The sequence below is a fragment of the Triticum dicoccoides genome, chromosome 7A, assembly GCF_002162155.2.
Source record: "Triticum dicoccoides isolate Atlit2015 ecotype Zavitan chromosome 7A, WEW_v2.0, whole genome shotgun sequence".
Taxonomy (NCBI): domain Eukaryota; kingdom Viridiplantae; phylum Streptophyta; class Magnoliopsida; order Poales; family Poaceae; genus Triticum; species Triticum dicoccoides.
In genome coordinates, this window is record NC_041392.1 from 537,492,348 (window position 1) to 537,510,771 (window position 18,424).

Here is an 18,424-nt window from a genome sequence, read left to right on the forward strand (position 1 = left end):
AGAGAGTCCGGAAAGTTTCAAACTCCCATCTTCAGATGAGGTGGTCTGCCCTGGATCTAAGGCTAGGGCAGGGATGATAGTTAGTCCTTGAGCGGTGCCTGATGATGGATCCGACGAGTTTCCTTCTTGAAGACAAGGAGTAACGGTCGGGGCCGTGAACCATTCGAAGATCAAATCTCCTCAGATATCAGCAATGTAATTCAGGTTCCGAACCTGATCTGGTGACCAGGGGTGTAGCTATCAATCCGTTCGAGGTGACCAATTGAATTGGCCCATAGAGGAAAGCCGCCAAACACAAAAATTTGATGAGGAAGAAATGTTTCCCCAGAAACAACATCGTTGTTGATGATCGAACAAGCCATCGAACCTTCTGCCGACGACATAGTGGAACTCTCAATGAAAGCACCAATGTCGGTGTCAAAACCGGCCGATCTCGGGTAGGGGGTCCCGAACTATGCGTCTAAGGATCGAAGGTAACAAGGGACATGGGGAACACGATGTTTACCCAGGTTTGGGCCCTCTTAATGGAGGTAAAACCACACGTCCTGCTTGATTTCATTTGATGAGTATAGGGGTTACAAGAGTCGATCTACCTCGAGATCGTAATGGCTAAACCCTAGATGTCTAGCCTATGTGAATTCTAATAGCCTCTACGGACTAAACCCTCCGGTTTATATAACTCTGGAGGGGCCTAGGGTTGTACAGAGTTGGCTTGCAGAAGAAGGAAATTACATATCTGGACGCCAATCTTGCCATCCACGCATAGGAGAGTCCTATCCGAACATGGGGCAAGGTCTTCTACCTTGTATCTTCACGGTCCATCAGTCCGACCCATATCACACAGCCCGGATACCCGAGGACCCCCTAGTCCAGGACTCCCTTAGTCCCCGCACGACCATAGATCAGGTAGGTTCTTTAGCAAACCTGTAGTGGAAGAACATTTGAGGTCCGAATAGGGTCAAGCCGTACTATGGGCCTTTTCAGTAGTGTGCCTCCGGCGCGGCCCAAGGTATTTTAAGGGCATAATTGTGTACCTGAGGTATATACACCGCAACCTTATGGGGCAATCGACGGAGGCTAAACTGCTACTCGAGCTCAGGTTCCGCCGAGCTACCGCATTGTAACGCGGCTCAAACACGTTTAGCAGTGTCATGGGTCTGGACGACCGTTGAGTTGTTCGGTTCGATGAGGTCGCTCTGTACTTAGGCTACTAGGGTCGCGGTATCCTCCTCAATACGGAAGGAGTGCTCCGTATTCCCATTTACTGTGATGACGCCACGAGGTCCAGGCATTTTTAGCTTCAGACAAGCATAGTGCGGGACTACATTGAAGCTTGCGTAAGTTGTTCGCCCGAGCAGTGCGTGATAACCACTGCGAAAAGGGATGATGTCGAATATCAACTCTTCGCTTCAGAAATTGTCTGGAGAGCCGAATACTACTTCCAGTGTTAATGAGACCGTGCAGTGGGCCTCCACGCCGGGTATCACTCCGCTAAAGGTAGTGTTGCCAGGCTTAATCCTTGACGGGTCGATACCCATCTTACAGACAGTATCCTTGTAAATCAAGTTGAGGCTGCTGTCGCTGTCCATAAGGACTCTAGTGAGATGGTACCCGTCGATGATAGGATCGAGTACTAGGGTCGCCGAACCTCCATGACAGATACTAGTTGGGTGGTCCCTGCGATCAAAGGTGATCGGATAAGCCGACCATGGGATGAATTTTGGGGCGACGGGCTCTACGGCGTAGACGTCCCTCAATGTGCATTTGCACTCCCTCTTGGGGATGCGGGTGACATAGATCATATTCACCATTTCACTTCGGGGCAAATTCTTTCTGTCCCCCAGTGTTTGGCGGCGAGGCTCATTATCATCCTCGCTTGGATGGCCTTTCCCCTTATGTTAGGTATTTAATTTACTGGCCTTCTTGAAAACCCACCAGTTTCTGTTGGTGTGATTAGCAGGCTTGCCAGCGGTGCCATGAATCTGGCAAGGTCTCTCTAGTATTCTGTCCCAAGTTGGATGTACCGTCCCTATTACCTTTGAACGGCTTCTTCGGCTGAATGGGTTTGGATCCCCTGAATCTGGCGTTTACTATCGCATCCTCTGTTTCTTCGTTATTGTTTCGATGCTTGTTTTTGCTGTGTCGTGGCCTGCCATTGCTATCCCTGGCCTCATAAGTACCGGGGTCGCTGGTACTGTTGCTTCTGTGAGCCAACCAGCTATCTTTGCCTGCATAGAAGCAGGTCATAAGTGCAGTAAGGGCTGCCATAGTCTTCGGCTTTTCCTGAGCGAGGTGTCGGGCGAGCCATTCATCACGGACGCTATGCTTAAATGCCGCTAAGGCTTCGACGTTCGGACACTCCATGATTTGGTTCTTTTTTATTAAGAACTGATTCCAAAGATTGCGAGCTGACTCTCCGGGATGCTGGATTATGTGACTCAGGTCATCAGCGTCCGGTGGCCGCACATAGGTTCACTGAAAGTTGGCCCGAAAAGCATCTTCTAGCTAGGTCTTCCCAGCTTCCAATAGAGTCCTCTGGGAGGCTGTTCAATTAATTTCGTGTTGGTCCTTTCAGTTTTAGAGGGAGGTATTTAATGGCATAGAGATCATCTCCGCGAGCCATGTGAATGTGGAGAAGAAAATATTAAATCCTTACAGTGGGATCTGTCATTCCATCGTATTGCTCGACGTTCACGGGTTTGAACCCTTTTGGAAATTGGTGCTGCATTACCTCATCGGTAAAGCACATGGGGTGTGCGGCACCTCTGTACCGGGAGACATCGCGACGGAGTTCAGACGACATCTGTGTTCGGTGCTGACCCTGGAGTTGGTTATGTTTGTCATGCCAGGCTTGATGGCTGTCATCTCGTGTGGGGGCACATCCTCTTGATCCATAGATTAACCTGGTCTGGCCGGCTATATTCGTAAGGTATTGGCGTAGGTCGTACATGTAGCCCGGAGCCGATGTCTCCCTGCCTCAATGGCAAGGGGCGCGGGCTGGTGTTCTGCATAATTAGTCGTTTTGTCCCGTCCACGTGGTGGTCGGTCCTGTTGATTAGCATGATTGTACTTTGACGCTATTGGCTCAAAGGCCTCGTCGTCGAATTGTGGCAGTAGCATGCGTTTGGGATAACTTTTTGGCGCTCAAAGCCATGTCCTTCTTCGGCGGCTAGGACCTTGGTCCATCTGTCGTTGAGCGTATCCTGTTCGGCTTGAATCTGTTGCTGTTTCTTTTTCAGGCTCCGTGCGGTGGCGATGAGCCATCGCTTGAAGCGTTCTTGTTCGAGGGGTTCCTTTGGGACAATGAAATCATCGTTACCATGGCTAACATCCTCTTCGGACACAGGTAAGTAGTTACTATCTTCCGAGTCCTCATGATGGGCAAGTTCTTCAGGGCTGTATTGACCATCTTCCATTTCACCCCGCTCGATCGCAGGCTCAACGGGGTGCTCGGGATCTTCGGCATTGTCGAGAGTGTCATTATCTCTAGTGTCGGTAATGCTTTCCCTTCCCCGACGCGATTGTGAGCGGCGCCACTGACGCCGGTGTTTTGGTGGTTCATCTACAGGCTTATCCTCTTCTCGATCTTGAGTGCCGTTTCATCCTTCTTCTTAGGTGTATCCACCATGTATACGCCGTAAGTAGAAGTGGTTGTCCAACGCCCAGTGATGGGCAGGTTTTGACCTGGTTCGGTTTCGACATCGTCATCCATGCTATCGATGTCTTCAGAGACATAGTCTAGCATGTCAGTTAGACCCTCGACAGTGGCGATTAAGTGGGTGGTGGGTGGGATGTACAATTCCCTACTCTCATCCCCTAGTTGAAGCTGGGTGTAGTTCGGAGGTAACACTTCCGTGATGGCGAGAGATTGTATTAAGTCCAGTGTTTCGTTTAGGAGCAAAAGCTGGACAGGCGTGTGAGGATCTGCGGAACTAGGCTCGTTGATAAGCACTTGACCGAGCCGGATGGAAGTAGACCTCAAGAGTTCGGAGTTGGTATCCAGAGGCGAGTTCGGCTTCCTGATGACGGGAAGAGTCCCGTTTGACTTCGGGTCCGCCGACGGCGTGGTCGCATATGGGCCTCCGGCTAGAAGTTCGGTGATGGGAGCGAGTCCGGCGGGGTTCACCCTCCCATCTTCGGACGAAGTGGTCCGCCATGGATCTAAGGTCGGGGCGGACATGAGCGTCGACCCTTGGATGGGATCTAATAGTGGATCCGAAGGGCCTCCCTCATGTGGGTGGGGAGCAGCAGCCCAGGCCATGAACCCCTCGAAGATTAGGTCTCCTCGGATGTCGGCGATGTCGTTCAAGCTTCCAAACCTGATCTGGTGACCAGGGGCGTAGCTGTCGACCTGCTTAAGGTGACCGGTCAAGTTGGCACGTAGCATGAATCCGCCAAACACAAAGTGTTGACCAGGGAAAAAGGTCTGCCCAGAAACAGCGTCATCATCGATGACAAGGTGAGCCATCGATTCTTCTGTCAACAACATAGCGGAACTCTCAATGAAAGCACCAATGCTGGTGTCAAAACCGGTAGATCTCAGGTAGCGGGTCCCAAGCTGTGTGTCTGAGGATCGATGGTAACAAGGGACAATAGGGACACGATGTTTACCCAGGTCCGGGCCCTCTTAAAGGAGGTAAAACCCTACGCTCTGCTTGATTATATTCGGTGTGTGTATAAGGGTTACAAGAGTCGATCTACCTCGAGATCGTAATGGCTAAACCCTAGTTGTCTAGCCTAAGATTCTTCTCCTAGCCTCTACGGGCTAAACCCTCCTGTCTATATACACACGGGAAGGGCCTAGGGGTGTATAAAGTCGGATTGCAGAGGAAGGAATTTTTACACCCGGACACCATACTTGCCGTTCTACGCACATAGGAGTCCTACTCGGACACGGGAGATAGCCTTCTGCTTTATCTTCACAGCCCATCAGTCCGTCCCATATCGAATAGACCAGACACCCGAGGAACCCTATATGGGTCGGACTGATGGGCCATGAAGATAAAGCAGAAGGCTGTCTCCCGTGTCCGGGTAGGACTCCTATGTGCGTAGAATGGCAAGTTTGGTGTCCGGGTGTAATGTTTCCTTCCTCTACAAGCCGACTCTATACAACCCTAGGCCCCTCCAGTGTGTATATAAACCGGTGGGTTTAGTCTGTAGAGGCTAGGAGAAGAATCTTAGGCTAGACAACTAGGGTTTAGCCATGACGATCTTGAGGAAGATCAACTCTTGTAACCCTTATACACACACCAAATATAATCAAGCAGGACGTAGGGTTTTACCTCCTTTAAGAGGGCCCCAACCTGGGTAAACATCGTGTCCCTATTGTCCCTTGTTACCATTGATCCTCAGACACACAGCTTGGGACCCCCTACCCGAGATATGTCGATTTTGACACCGACATTGGTGCTTTCATTGAGAGTTCCGCTATGTTGTCGACAGAAGAATCGATGGCTCACCTCGTCATCGATGATGACGCTGTTTCCGGGGAGACCTTTCACCTTGGTCAACTCTTTCTGTTTGGCGGCTTCATGCTACGTGCCAACTCGATCGGTCACCTTGAGCAGATCGACAGTTACGCCCCTGGTCACCAGATTAGGTTTGGAAGCTTGAACTACATTGGTATGCGTCGGTGATATACAAACGGTTTTTGACCCCTTTCCGCGACGGCATTTGGAACCATCGCCTAGTGAGTGATGACGATAGGGGGTCCTTCCCACACGACCCATAAACCATCGGGGATATGCCCTCCTAGCACACACGCTCGGCAAAATGAGTTCGTGTGCGACCAGCGAGCACTCAAATACGAAAATACATACAGTAGATCTAAAAAATACAATTATACAGGCAAAATTGTTTGTTTCCGATCGCAAGTACATCCCACACAGTCAGTCCCCCCTAAACGTCTATGTTTGTATGTACATCCCACACAATCGCTCCCAGGAAAACGTTTCTGTTCACAGGTACATCACACACAATTTTTCTCGTTAAATCGTTTGCGTTATTGAATGCATCACACATGGTCTGTAGAAGAAACTGTGTGGCAAAGGCTGTCCATCACACACACTTTTTATGTGGTAAACATTTGCACAAGGTGGCCTAATGCAAACAGTTTTCCAGAGAAAGTCATGTGTGTTTGTTTATTGATCCAACACGGTTTATTCCTAGAAACTATGTGTGTTGCCTGAGGTCATCGCCCACGGTATTTTTTCAACAACCGTTTGCAATACCAAAATCCAATCAGCAGGCTAATTATCTGATTATTCATAATCCAGTTATTAATCTAATTGACATTTCATATTAAGCACACAATATATTTCATTTTCATAATTAAAATACATCAGAGTACACCATCATATAGCTTCAGCACTCAGCTACCCCATTACACAACTACACCAGGACCAAGTTTCACATGCAACATCTATAACCTTTCGAAATTAGCATCATAGATGGTACATAGACAGATGTATCTCATCTGGAAAACTGCTGAAGCAGAAGGCGGATATTGAGCCTCGTCATTGACGACGATGTTGTTTCCTCAGGCAAAGGTTGTCCATCACACACAATTTTTATGAGCTAACGTTTGCGCAAGGTGGACTAATGCAAACAGTTTCAAGAGGACGTCGTGTGTGATTGTTCATTTATCCAACACAGTTTATTCCTAAAAACTGTGTGCGTTGCCTGAGGTCATCGCCCATGTTGTTTTCTCAATAACCGTTTGCAATATGAAAACCCTATTAGTAGGCTAATTGGCCAGTTAGTAGGCTAATTTCCCTATTATTAATAATCCATTTATTAATCTAATTGAGATTCATATTAAGCACATAATATATTTCATTTGCATATTAAGGAAGTAGTATTTCATAATTGAAATACATCTGAGTACAACATGACATAGCTTCAGCACTCAGCTACCCCATTACACAACTGCACCAGCACCAAGTTTCACATGCAACATCTTGAACCTTTCGAAATTAGCATCATAGACGGTACATAGACAGATGCATCTCATCTAGAAAACTGCTGAAGTGGAAGGCGAATATTGAGCCTTCATTCATGTTGAAGGTCTTTGCAACTTTAGGCTGATGCCTGTGGATGATTGACCATCCGTCCTTCGACCTCTTCAGGAACACTTCAATATTGAACCTTGGGTTTTGTATGAAAACTTTCCTCGCCTCCTGACCACAGAGGTGGTTTGAGAGGTAATCATTAGTGAACCCTAAAAACAAGGATGTGCATAAATATCTTCTCTATATTGGAAATAGGGCAAAGGAATAAAAAAAGGCAAGGTATAATAGTTAGTCATCAGGTTAAGTAAGGGTCCGCATGCTATTAGTAAAATATGTTGATGATAAATAAGCACATTGCAGATTCATCAGATTAATTCAAGCCACATGGAAAACCCATTTATCCAAACCAAGCATGATTAAAAACTAGGAAATATAGCACTTGTATATGTTTCTCATGTATTAAGTGCAGCCAAATTAGATTTATTCCTCACATGGTATACAATAATAGAATGTAGCCACAACAATTGAACATCGCATTGCAGAATTGAACCAAGCAGTTAACTAAACACCACACCAAATGAATGAACCATTAACTTAGCACCACATTGCACAATATAACATACTCCAATAGAAGATTAGACAGTTAACCAAACCAAGCATGCTTAACAACTATGATACATATAGCAATTCTATTTGTTTCTCGTGTATTTAGTACAACTAAATTCGATTTATTTCTCACATGGTATACAATAACAGAATGCACCCACAACAATTGAACATCGCATTGCAGAATGGAACCAACCAGTTAACTAAACACCACAACAAATGAACCAAATGTTAACTGAGCACCACATTGCACAATATAACATACTCCTAATAGAAGATCGAAGAGTTAACCAAACCAAGCATGCTTGACAACTTGGAAAATTGTAACCTGAAGAATCGAACATCACATTTGCAGAATTGAACCAAATAGTTAACTGAACACCACATTGCACGACATATAGAACATATACACTAGAGTAGAAGATTGCATGGTAAAAGTAGATAGCACAATTCACTAGAATTTGTTAAGGAAAGGCCATAGCTAGCAAACTAAACATGTGTCCTTATAGTGAGGTAATAAGACAAGCTACTCCTCATTATCGGAGATATTGATGACGATTGGCTCCTTGGACATGGAAGAGGGCGAGGCCTCCGCATCGTGGGTGCCCTCGCCATAGTGTTGAGTTGCCTGAGCCACTCCGAGCACCAACTTGTTGGATCTCGAGATGAGGTAAGCATGTGCACACTGAGAAAACACCTCGTAGTCTTCATCGAAGGCACTGACGGAGGCCTCGAGAAAACGCCACTAACTGTCATTTAAAGTAGCCAACCACGTCGCCACGTCGGTGCGCAAAGCATCGACGGTGGCCTCGACAGCGAGGTGCTCCTCCAAGATCTGGGGGTCGGCACGAATGGCATCCATCGCCACCTCATCTGCGCGTGCGGCCGTGATTTGCTTGTTCGCTGCCAAATGCTCCTTGAGATCCTAGCTATACTTCATGCAGCATGGCTTAGGGCGGCGCTTATTTGGTGGAGGGGTCGATGATTTGGGTGGAAGGTGTCGCGCTCGCGCCGGCGGTCGGGGCATGTGGTATGTGGAAGGAGGAGGAGGATGGGGGTCGGGTGTGGATTACCTGCCTGGAGAGGCGAGGCCGAGCAACGTGAAGGAGGGTCACCGGCGAGTAGGCGGCGCTGCAAATAAGGAGTGAAGGTTTCAACTTGGAAAGGAAGGAGGATACAGGGGAAATGTGGCTTTTGGTAAGGGGAGGTAGATATTTCCGCGGAAGCCGAAAATTTGGAATCGCTTCAGCGAAAAAACTTCGCGCAAAGTGTCATCATACATGGTCCCTTATTCAAAGCAGGTTGTGGATTGTGGCCGTCGCACCTTCTCGCGGAAGCCGTATACGTACTATACTCCGACAGTGATCCAAGATATTTTGTGATGCATCTCACATGGTTGGTTATAATAAACTGTGTGGGATCTACTTGATTTTTCGTCTTCATTTGAATTACATAATGGGGTCACAGCAGCAATGGACGGTGTTTGAATTGATATACCTTTTATCTGAAGTGAACATGCAACTATATGTGTGTCATAAAAGAACTGGAATTATTCAGGGTTCGTTTGGACATTTTTATGCATTAACTGAGTTTGCAATGCATTTATGTGCATAATTTAAATTTGAACTACATGCACATGCTCCAGTGCATATAAATTGGTTGAAAAATCAAATCTTTGTCCTTGGATGCATGCCTAGGTCCCATGCAAGAAATGGGAATGAATGCCAAACACCCTGCCACCGTCACTCAGCCGCAAACATTGAGATACCTGGTTTTGAAATTCTAGTAAATCCAAAAGTCATTTGAAATATATGAAACTTGGCATGCTATCATGGAGCAGCATCAACATGCTGTGGTAAAATGTTGTCCCATTTGGGGCAGGTTTGGGTATATGCTTCTCACAAACCAGAGCTTCTCACAACAAGCATGATGGTTTCGGTGGGGAACGTCCCACCTTTGGGGAAGAAACGATATCCATTGCCTCTTATTGCTTTCAAAAATTCTTTTGTGTCAACATAGAACAACAGGAGTGTTGTGTTAATTTTTGTGATTTTTTGGGGTTCATTTGGACATTTTTATTCATTAACTGAGTTTTCAATGCATTTATGTGCATAATTCAAATTTGAACTACATGCACATGCTCCAGTGCATATAAATTGGTTAAAAATCACATCTTTGTCCTTGCGTGCATGCTTAGGTCCAATGTAAGAAGTGGGAATGAATATCAAACACCCTGCCAACGTCACTCGGCCGCAAACATTGAGATACCTGGTTTTTAAATTCTAGTAAATCCAAAACTCGTTTGAAATTCATGAAACTTGGCATGCTATCATGGAGCGGCATCAACATGCCGTGGTAATTTTTTGTCCCATTTGGGGAAGGTTTGGGTATATGCTTCTCACAAAACAGAGCTTCTCACAACAAGCATGATGGTTTCGGTAGGTAACGTCCCACCTTTAGGGACGAAATGATATCCATTGCCTCTTATTGCTTTCAAAAAATTTCTCGTGCCAACATAGAACAACATGAGTGTGATGTGTCAATTTTTGTGATTTTTCACGGCTCGTTTGGACATTTTTATGCATTAACTGAGTTTTCAATGCATTTATGTGCATAATTCAAATTTGAACTACATGCACATGCCCTAGTGCATATAAATTGGTTGAAAAATCAAATCATTGTCCTTGGGTAGGTGCATGCTTAGGTCCCTTGCATGAAATGGGAATGAATGTCAAACACCCTCCCACTGTCACTCGGCCGCAAACATTGAGATAGTTGGTTTTTAAATTCTAGTAAATCCAAAACTCGTTTGAAATTCATGAAACTTGGCATGCTATCATGGAGCGGCATCAACATGCCGTAGTAAAAATTTTGTCCCATTTGGGGCAGGTTTGGGTATATGCTTCTCATAAACCAGAGTTTCTCATAACAAGCATGATGGTTTCGGTAGGGAACGTCCCACCTTTGGGGACGAAACGATATCCATTGCCTCTTATTGCTTTCAAAAATTTTCTCGTGTCAACATAGAACAACAGGAGTGTTGTGTCAATTTTTGTGATTTTTTGGGGTTCGTTTGGACATTTATATGCATTAACTGAGTTTTCAATGCATTTATGTGCATAATTCAAATTTGAACTACATGCACATGCTCCAGTGCATATAAGTTGGTTGAAAAATCAAATCTTTGTCCTTGGATGCATGCTTAGGTCTAATGTAAGAAGTGGGATTGAATTTCAAACACCACGGCACCGTTGATTGCCGACAAAACGTTGAGATACTTTGTTTTTAAATTCTAGTAAATCCAACACTCGTCTGAAATTCATGAAACTTGGCATGCAATCATGGAATGGCACTCGACATGCTGTGGTATTTTTTGTGTCCATTTTGACAGAAGGCGCACTCGAATAACAGCCAACAAAGGCATTTTGAAAAAAATAGCTGCCACTTGAATATCTCAAACGTTTTGTATAATTCAAACCATGTGCGTTCTGTTAACAATCCACGTGACGCCACATGTCTTGGTTTTAATGGCTATAGGTTTTGATGGCTCTTGATCCCAAACGTTTTAGATAGTACACCCGTATGCAAACGTTTTACATAGAGCAGGATTTGTGCATCTCTTCAACGCAAACGATTCTTTTGGATGACCCGTGTGCAACAACTTACAAACAATTTGGTATGATTTGCATCTGTCATATTGGGTATGTTGCCATTTGTCAAACTTGAAAGATTGACATTTGTTGATCTAGTAACATTGCCATTTGTCAACCTTGTAACACTATGATTTGCCAAAATATGAAGCTAAAAATCACTAGCAGTATCTAATTTTTGCAACTAAGATTCAATAATTAAGCACAAATGGAGGCGAGGAGGCGTGCTCAGCCGGGCGTGCAGTGGGCAGTGCAGTACTATTTGATTTGACAGCAGGTGGTGCAGTTCCCGATACGGCTTTAATGCAGACGAGGGAGAGGGTAGTGGTTCCCGAAATGTTGAGCGGCCATTGATGCATCCTCCTTCAATTAGCATCGTGTGAATGCATGAGGGAAGTAATGGGAGGAGGATCGGGAAAAGAGGCAACACGATGTGAATGCAATGCAGTTTGCACTCATATAAAGGCGCCCCTCCATTCCAATGCATCTACCACATCGTACGCACCTAAGAATTTGCCTAAGCACCTACAGTAATAAGCGCAAAAGTGCTCACTCCAGACCCATGGCGGCGATGCGCGCAAGCGGCCAGCGGATGTGCCAGATGGTCCACGACCCCGGCCTGCGGCATTGCACCGAAGATCATCTCCAGACAGTGTTGGCGACCGGTTGGTGGATGGCCACCATCGACACCAGCTATGGCTCTTAGTATGACCAGATGATCGTTGCCGCCACCAACAAGTTCACCGTCGTAAAGAAGCTCGCGGATGACATTGTCGTACTCCTCCAGCCCACGCGCCTGGGCTCCTCATTGGTTGCCACCCTAATCGGCCTTCATGGTCGGAACCTCTTTCAAGCACTAGTGGCCCTGCGAATGCCCGCTGACACCACGAAGAATGTCCACCTGGAGGTTGCGCTCGCCGCGAGGCACCTCGCCCTGCAAGAATTCGTCGACCTACACATCCACGTGTATGAGCTTATCCTGTACATAGGTATCTACAAGACCAGTGAGGGCGCTACGACGTTGGCCTTCTTCAGCCGGCTGGAAGCCTTGGATGCCTTTGCTGAGAAGCACCTTGACCTCGTCAGAAAAGCCGCCGTTCCTTAGCCGCCGGTCGGTGGCCCGGCGCATTGAGTTGAGGAGGAGGTCGTCGTACGTTGATGGATGCATCTTTATTCTTGCCTCATGTAACCACCACTGCGATCGCATCATTGTGGCCTTAATTCTTATTGTGATATTGCATTCTCGTTCCTGTCAATACAGAAAGTGTGATCCCTTTGCTTAATTATATGGATCACTGTAACTAGTACTCCATCCGTCAATTTATAAGTTCTGTAGCCAATGTTTGGGGCCGACACATGATCACGCACATTCGTGTGCATGCGGTTGTGTCGGGCATTTGGTTGCACCCGCCGCGCCCACCGTGGCGCCGGTCCCCGTGTGTTTGTCTGCACCTGTCGCTCTCGTGCCCGTCCGCGCGCCCCACTCAGCATTATGGAACGCTGCCGTTGACCGCTACCTCTCAGTGGCGCCAGTCGCCATCCTCTCGCACCATGCCCGTCGTTCGCACGACGACATGATGTTTGATTTACAAGTGAAGAACATTTTGTGCTACCTTGAAGACTTCAACAACGGCGTCCCAGAGGATGCAACGACAACGACGACGCGGCACGCTGCCTCCGCCGCCACCGAAAATAGTTTTTTGGGGTTAAGTACTGTATCTCGAATTCTCGATCTTATGAATATAAATTCACATAGTGACTAAATGAAAGATATGGTTTGAACGAACTTGAGTTTTTCTCTCTTAATGTACAGACTTATCAAACGATTTTCTTTTGAAAACAATGTTAATGGTTTTTAAATATAAAACACTCATCGCAAACGTTTTAGTTAGAACACTCGTATGCAAACCGACAGCTTCCCCAGGAAGCTAAGGGAAAATGTGCCGAGCAGGATTTGTGCAGCTCTTGATCGCAAACTTTTTTGATAGAACACACGTATGCAAAGTGAGAGCTATGGTCTTCCCCCTTATGTCGGTGGGAAACGACACCTATGGGATCACAAGAATCCCTACTACGGTTGCCGGGGCACGGGGTCGTGAGAAGAGCAGGATTAGCAGTCAGCACGAGGATCGTTTACCCTGGTTCGGGCCGCGAGGATGCATAAAACCCTAGTCCTGCTTTGGTGGATGTATTGAGTGTTCTTGGGCTCTCGAACTAGCTACGGTGGCTGTGTCATTCAAAAAAGCCGAATCCCCCTCCAGTACGCCATAGGCCTCCTTTTATAGTCGGAACGGGATGCCCTAGTGGCACACAGGAGATGTAAAGGCCTACACTACTGCAGGCTTATCGCCCGTATTACAAGACAAGATGCATTTAATGCATCACTTAGGTGTCCCTTAGCTTTATCGGGGGCGGGAACGAGGCCCGTCCCGTCCGTCGCCGCTCCTCCTCGCTTCGACACGCGCCCAGGCTAGCGATGCATGCAGTGCCATGTAGACAGGCAGGCAGCTGAGGTGGCGCGGTGGTAGGCCTTCATGAAGGTCCGCACGCCGCCATGCAGGTGCCTGCTGATTTGGCCCAGAAGTCACATGTTGCCATGCAGGTGCCTACCCAGCTGGTTGGGCTGGCAGCTGCATGCGAACGACGGTGGTAGTCTTGGCTGGTACGGGTCTGGCAGTGGCCTTGCTGATGCCCTCGGCAAGGGTCTTGCCGGGGGCCCGACAAGGGTCTCTGTCGTGGCGTTGCCATCATCCCCGGCAAGGGTCTTGCCGAGGGCCTTGCTGTCATCCCCGACAAGGGTCTTGCCGAGGGCCTTGTGAACTTCCTCGGCTAGGATCTTGCCAAGGGTTGCCGTCTTCTGGTCCTCATCTGATCTTGGGTATGCTCTATCTTCACAAAGATCTGGATGCCACCATGGAGGTGCCTCCCGAGCCCTGGCCTAACGTGGTTGATGGTGTTGGAGACCGTGGGCTCTTGTCAGGACCCCGACTCGATGTCACATCGATCTAGCTGGTAACACCTCATATCACTTTGCGGCCTCACGCACGGTATCCCCACGGGTATCGTCTTACCTTTTCCCGGGACCGTTTGCGCCTTTTGGCTCACGTATATGATAGTGTCGCTAGCATCCATATGATAAAGAGCCCGGGCTGACATGACTAGTCGTAAACCTAAAGTGGCACAGACTTACAGGGACAGGCATCCATGACCCAGCTTCGAACGTGTCGGTCATCAGCAAGTGGGTCCGGGCTGTAGCACTGGGCTAGCAGGACTCCGGTAAACCGGGCTGTAGCGGGCTAACAGGACTCCGGTACTCAAAGCGTGACATTTCCCCGAAGGGACAGACACAGGAATGAAGAAGGACACATGCCGGCCAGCCTAAGTGTTCCAGAGCAGTAGCAAGCTACCATGGCTCAGCGGTAACACTAGGAGACATTTCCCGGTAAGAGAGGCTACTAAAGATAAACAACTAGATAGTCAGATCCCACACATACCAAGCATTTCAATCATACACACAATACGCTCGATATGTGCAAATACAACGAAGCATCACAACATGACTCTATGACACAAGTACTTTATTTAAGGCTCAGTGAGCCATACATAACATACACAAAGGTAGGGGTCTCACGACCCCACATACAAGTCATATAGTCATACAAACCAGCAGCGGAAGTAACTTGTCTGAGTACAGACAACTAGTAAAATAAAAGAGGCTTGGAAAGCCTAGCTATACTACGTGGTCCTTCACAAGCTCAGGGTCACCACCTGGGTCTTTAGCCTACTCGTTGATGTCAACGTCTACATAGAACCCATCAGAAGGGGTTGCAGCGTCTTCTGTAAAAGTGTAGATTATAGCAACATGAGTACAAAGGTACTCAGCAAGACTTACATCAGATCCTACATACATGCATAGTATCAAGAAGGGTTGGTGGAGTTATTGCAGCAAGCCAGCTTTGACTCTTGGCTAGACTATCCTACGATACTCCAACTTGAAATAGTTTTGCGCACACGAGTCCACTACTCACCAATTCAATACACTACCGAGGATCCATCTCCGTCTTCCTACGGAAGAGCCATCCTCGGCACTCACACTTATCTTGAGGCTTTTAACAGTTTCCATTTACTTGTCTATGAACTGTATAGGCAACCAAGTAGTCCTTTACCGCGGACGCGGCTATTCGAATAGATTATGATAACCCTGCAGGGGTGTACTTCTTCATACATGTTTCCACCACTTAGCGTCTGCACACGACATGTGCTCGGCAGACTTCAAGCGAAAGCCGACGTGGGTGTAGACCACGACCTACCTAAACACTTAAGCCTCTAGTCCAGGTTTATCGCCTATCCAGGTTTCATCCGCAGGGAGTCCGGCCGAGGTTTCCCATACGGCCCCGAACGATGTGAACAGGGTTCCCGAGATACCTAACGGGTATTCGGTACACCCGGCCACGTACCTACCGCATCACAGCCCACCCCTACGGTCAGCGCTGTCCACGGCCTCCAGTAGGCTACAAACACTAGAAACTACTTGCAACTCCTGGACAGAGAGCTAGGGTGAATAAGAAGTCGAGCGGGGTCATATTTCAGGGCCCAATGCATGGTAGTAGCTGTATCTTAAATCACGCATACAGATCTCAGTGCTTAAGGTCGGCTTCAATGAAACAACCCACCATGTACTCCTACATGGCCTCTCATCGATACCTTTACCAAATCGTGTTCATCACACCACTCTCATTACTGACATAATCATTTCACTCTAGCCCATCACCCAGATGAACCAGACCTGACACGACTCTAAGCATAGCAGGCATAGCAAGGTAGGAACAACACATACATATGGCTCAATCAACTCCTACACATGCTAGTGGGTTTCATCTAGTTACTGTGGCAATGACAGGTCATGCAGAGGAAATGGGTTCAACTACCGTAGCACACAGCAGTTTGAATCGCGTTGTCTTAATGCAGTAAAAGAGAGCAGGAGCGAGAACATGGGATTGTATCGATATGATCAAATGGTTGGTTGCTTGCCTGATGGTTCGATGCACTGATACGGTTCTTCGTTAGGGTAATCACGGTACTCCTCGGGGACAGAACCTGCCGCAGAGAGCACCGATACACAAACATCACCAAACAATGTGCAACAATATGATGCATGCATGAAACATGGCAATATGAGTGTATTGGGCTAATGCAACTAAAACCAGAAGGGTTTGAACAAATTTGAATCAAGGATTCAAATTTCAAATTCAAATATGGTCTTTTAAAGTGCTTTTCTTTGTTTTGCTTAAAACATCAATTTAACTTGTTTGATCATGCATGAAAATAGTACAGATGGATAGATTGGATTTTTCTGATCATTTTTCATATATAATTTGTCCAATTTGGAGTTACAGAATAAAAGTTATGAATTTTTGAAGTTTAAATAATATTCTGGAATTTCCTGATTTAAATTAAATCCAGAAATTATAATTATTGCGCCAGCATGACGTCAGTGGTCAACTGCGGCTGGCTGGAGTCAAACCTGACGTGTGGGGCCCACACGTCAGTGACAGGGGGGTTAAACAGGGTTAAATTAATTCTAATTACTAATTAGTGGCGCTGGGGCCCACTGGTCAGTGTCAGGGGTTAACTAACAGTGGTTAGCGCTAATCTAACCATCTGACCGACAGGGCCCACGCGTCAGTGACCCTGGGGGGTCAAACCTCAGGTGACAGGTCAAACCCCACCGGCGACATGACGCCGGCGAGGCCCGAGACGGCGGCGAAAGTGCTTTTTGCCATTCCGGCAACCAAATGGACGGCGGAAGGCATCTACGTGTTGCTGAGGTTGAGCCGCGACTATTGGTGGTGGTGGTTGGGCTCGGGGTGGCCGGAGTTGACGGCGGCGAGCTCGGCTGCGGCTGCCGGAGTTCGGGTGCGGTCGGAATCGACGTTGCAGGGGGCTTGGAAAGGCGTTAGTGCGCGCTACGTGCTCCTAGTGAGGTGTGGAGCACGATGGTGTGCTCGGTTGGGTGCTACGGTGACCGTGGCCACGACGGCGACATCGCCGGCAGCGTGGAGCTCTCGGCCAAGGTGGGGCTAGGGCCTAGAGGTCGAAAGAGACCAGGGAAGAAGGGGGAAACGATCCGGGGGCTCACAGCGGGGCTGCAGAGGTGGTTAGCGGGCTCGGGGACGCGCTGGAGACGACGAATTCGACGGCGACGATGATCGGAGCCCGAAGAGGGGAACGGCGACGTGGCGGCGATGCAGGGCTTTCGGGGAGCTGTGGAGCGGTGGGGAGGAAGAGGGAGTCGAGGCGGAGCTCCTGAGCTAGTCGGGGGAGCGAGGGATGGCCGGAGATGGCTGCTATGGCGAACGGCGGCGACGGTGGTGTTCGGCCGTGTGAGAGAGAGAGCGAGGGAGAGGAGGGGAGAGCCGGGGGAGAGTGAGAGAGAGCAGGGAGAGATCGGGACGGCCTGCGGGAGTCGTCCACGCGGCCAGGAGCGCGTCGGCAAGCAGGAGGTGGCCGCGCGGCCGTGCGCGCGCGAGCACGCAGCAGCTTCGGGGCGAGGGGAGGAAGACGACGGAGAGCTGCAGTGGTGGGCTGGGCCGGCTGCTGGCTGGGCCGGCCAGCTGGCTGGGCCGCACAGTGGAGGAGCCCAGGTAAGTTTTCCCCTTTTTTTTATTTCTGTTTCTGTTTTATTTAATATATCTGCAACTTTGTTGAATTAAATAAAATACCTAGGCAAGTTCAAAAATCACCAAACTATTCCTGGCCCATAGTTGGATTATTTCCAACATGAAACATTTTAGTTTGGAGATATTTGAGCATTTAAATATTTTATATTATTTTAAATGCCCAAATTCAAATATTTATGATTTAATTCAAAAACCCTAGGATGGCCTAGGAAAATGTGCACCATTTTTGGCAGAGGTTCTGAACCAAGACAAAAATGATGGGCATTTTAGAAGGGCATTTCAGGTTCATTGAAAAATTATTTTAGTAACCCTAGTTGGTTTCATAGGGGACTGGGGGTTCTGTCATCCCCATTTCAAGTTTCTGATGAAAGAGTAAACATGATGCAACACTCTAATGCATGACTAGCTAGGTTGTGACAACTCACCCCCACTCAAAAGAATCTCGTCCCGAGATTTGGGTTCCTCCGAGAAGAAGGCG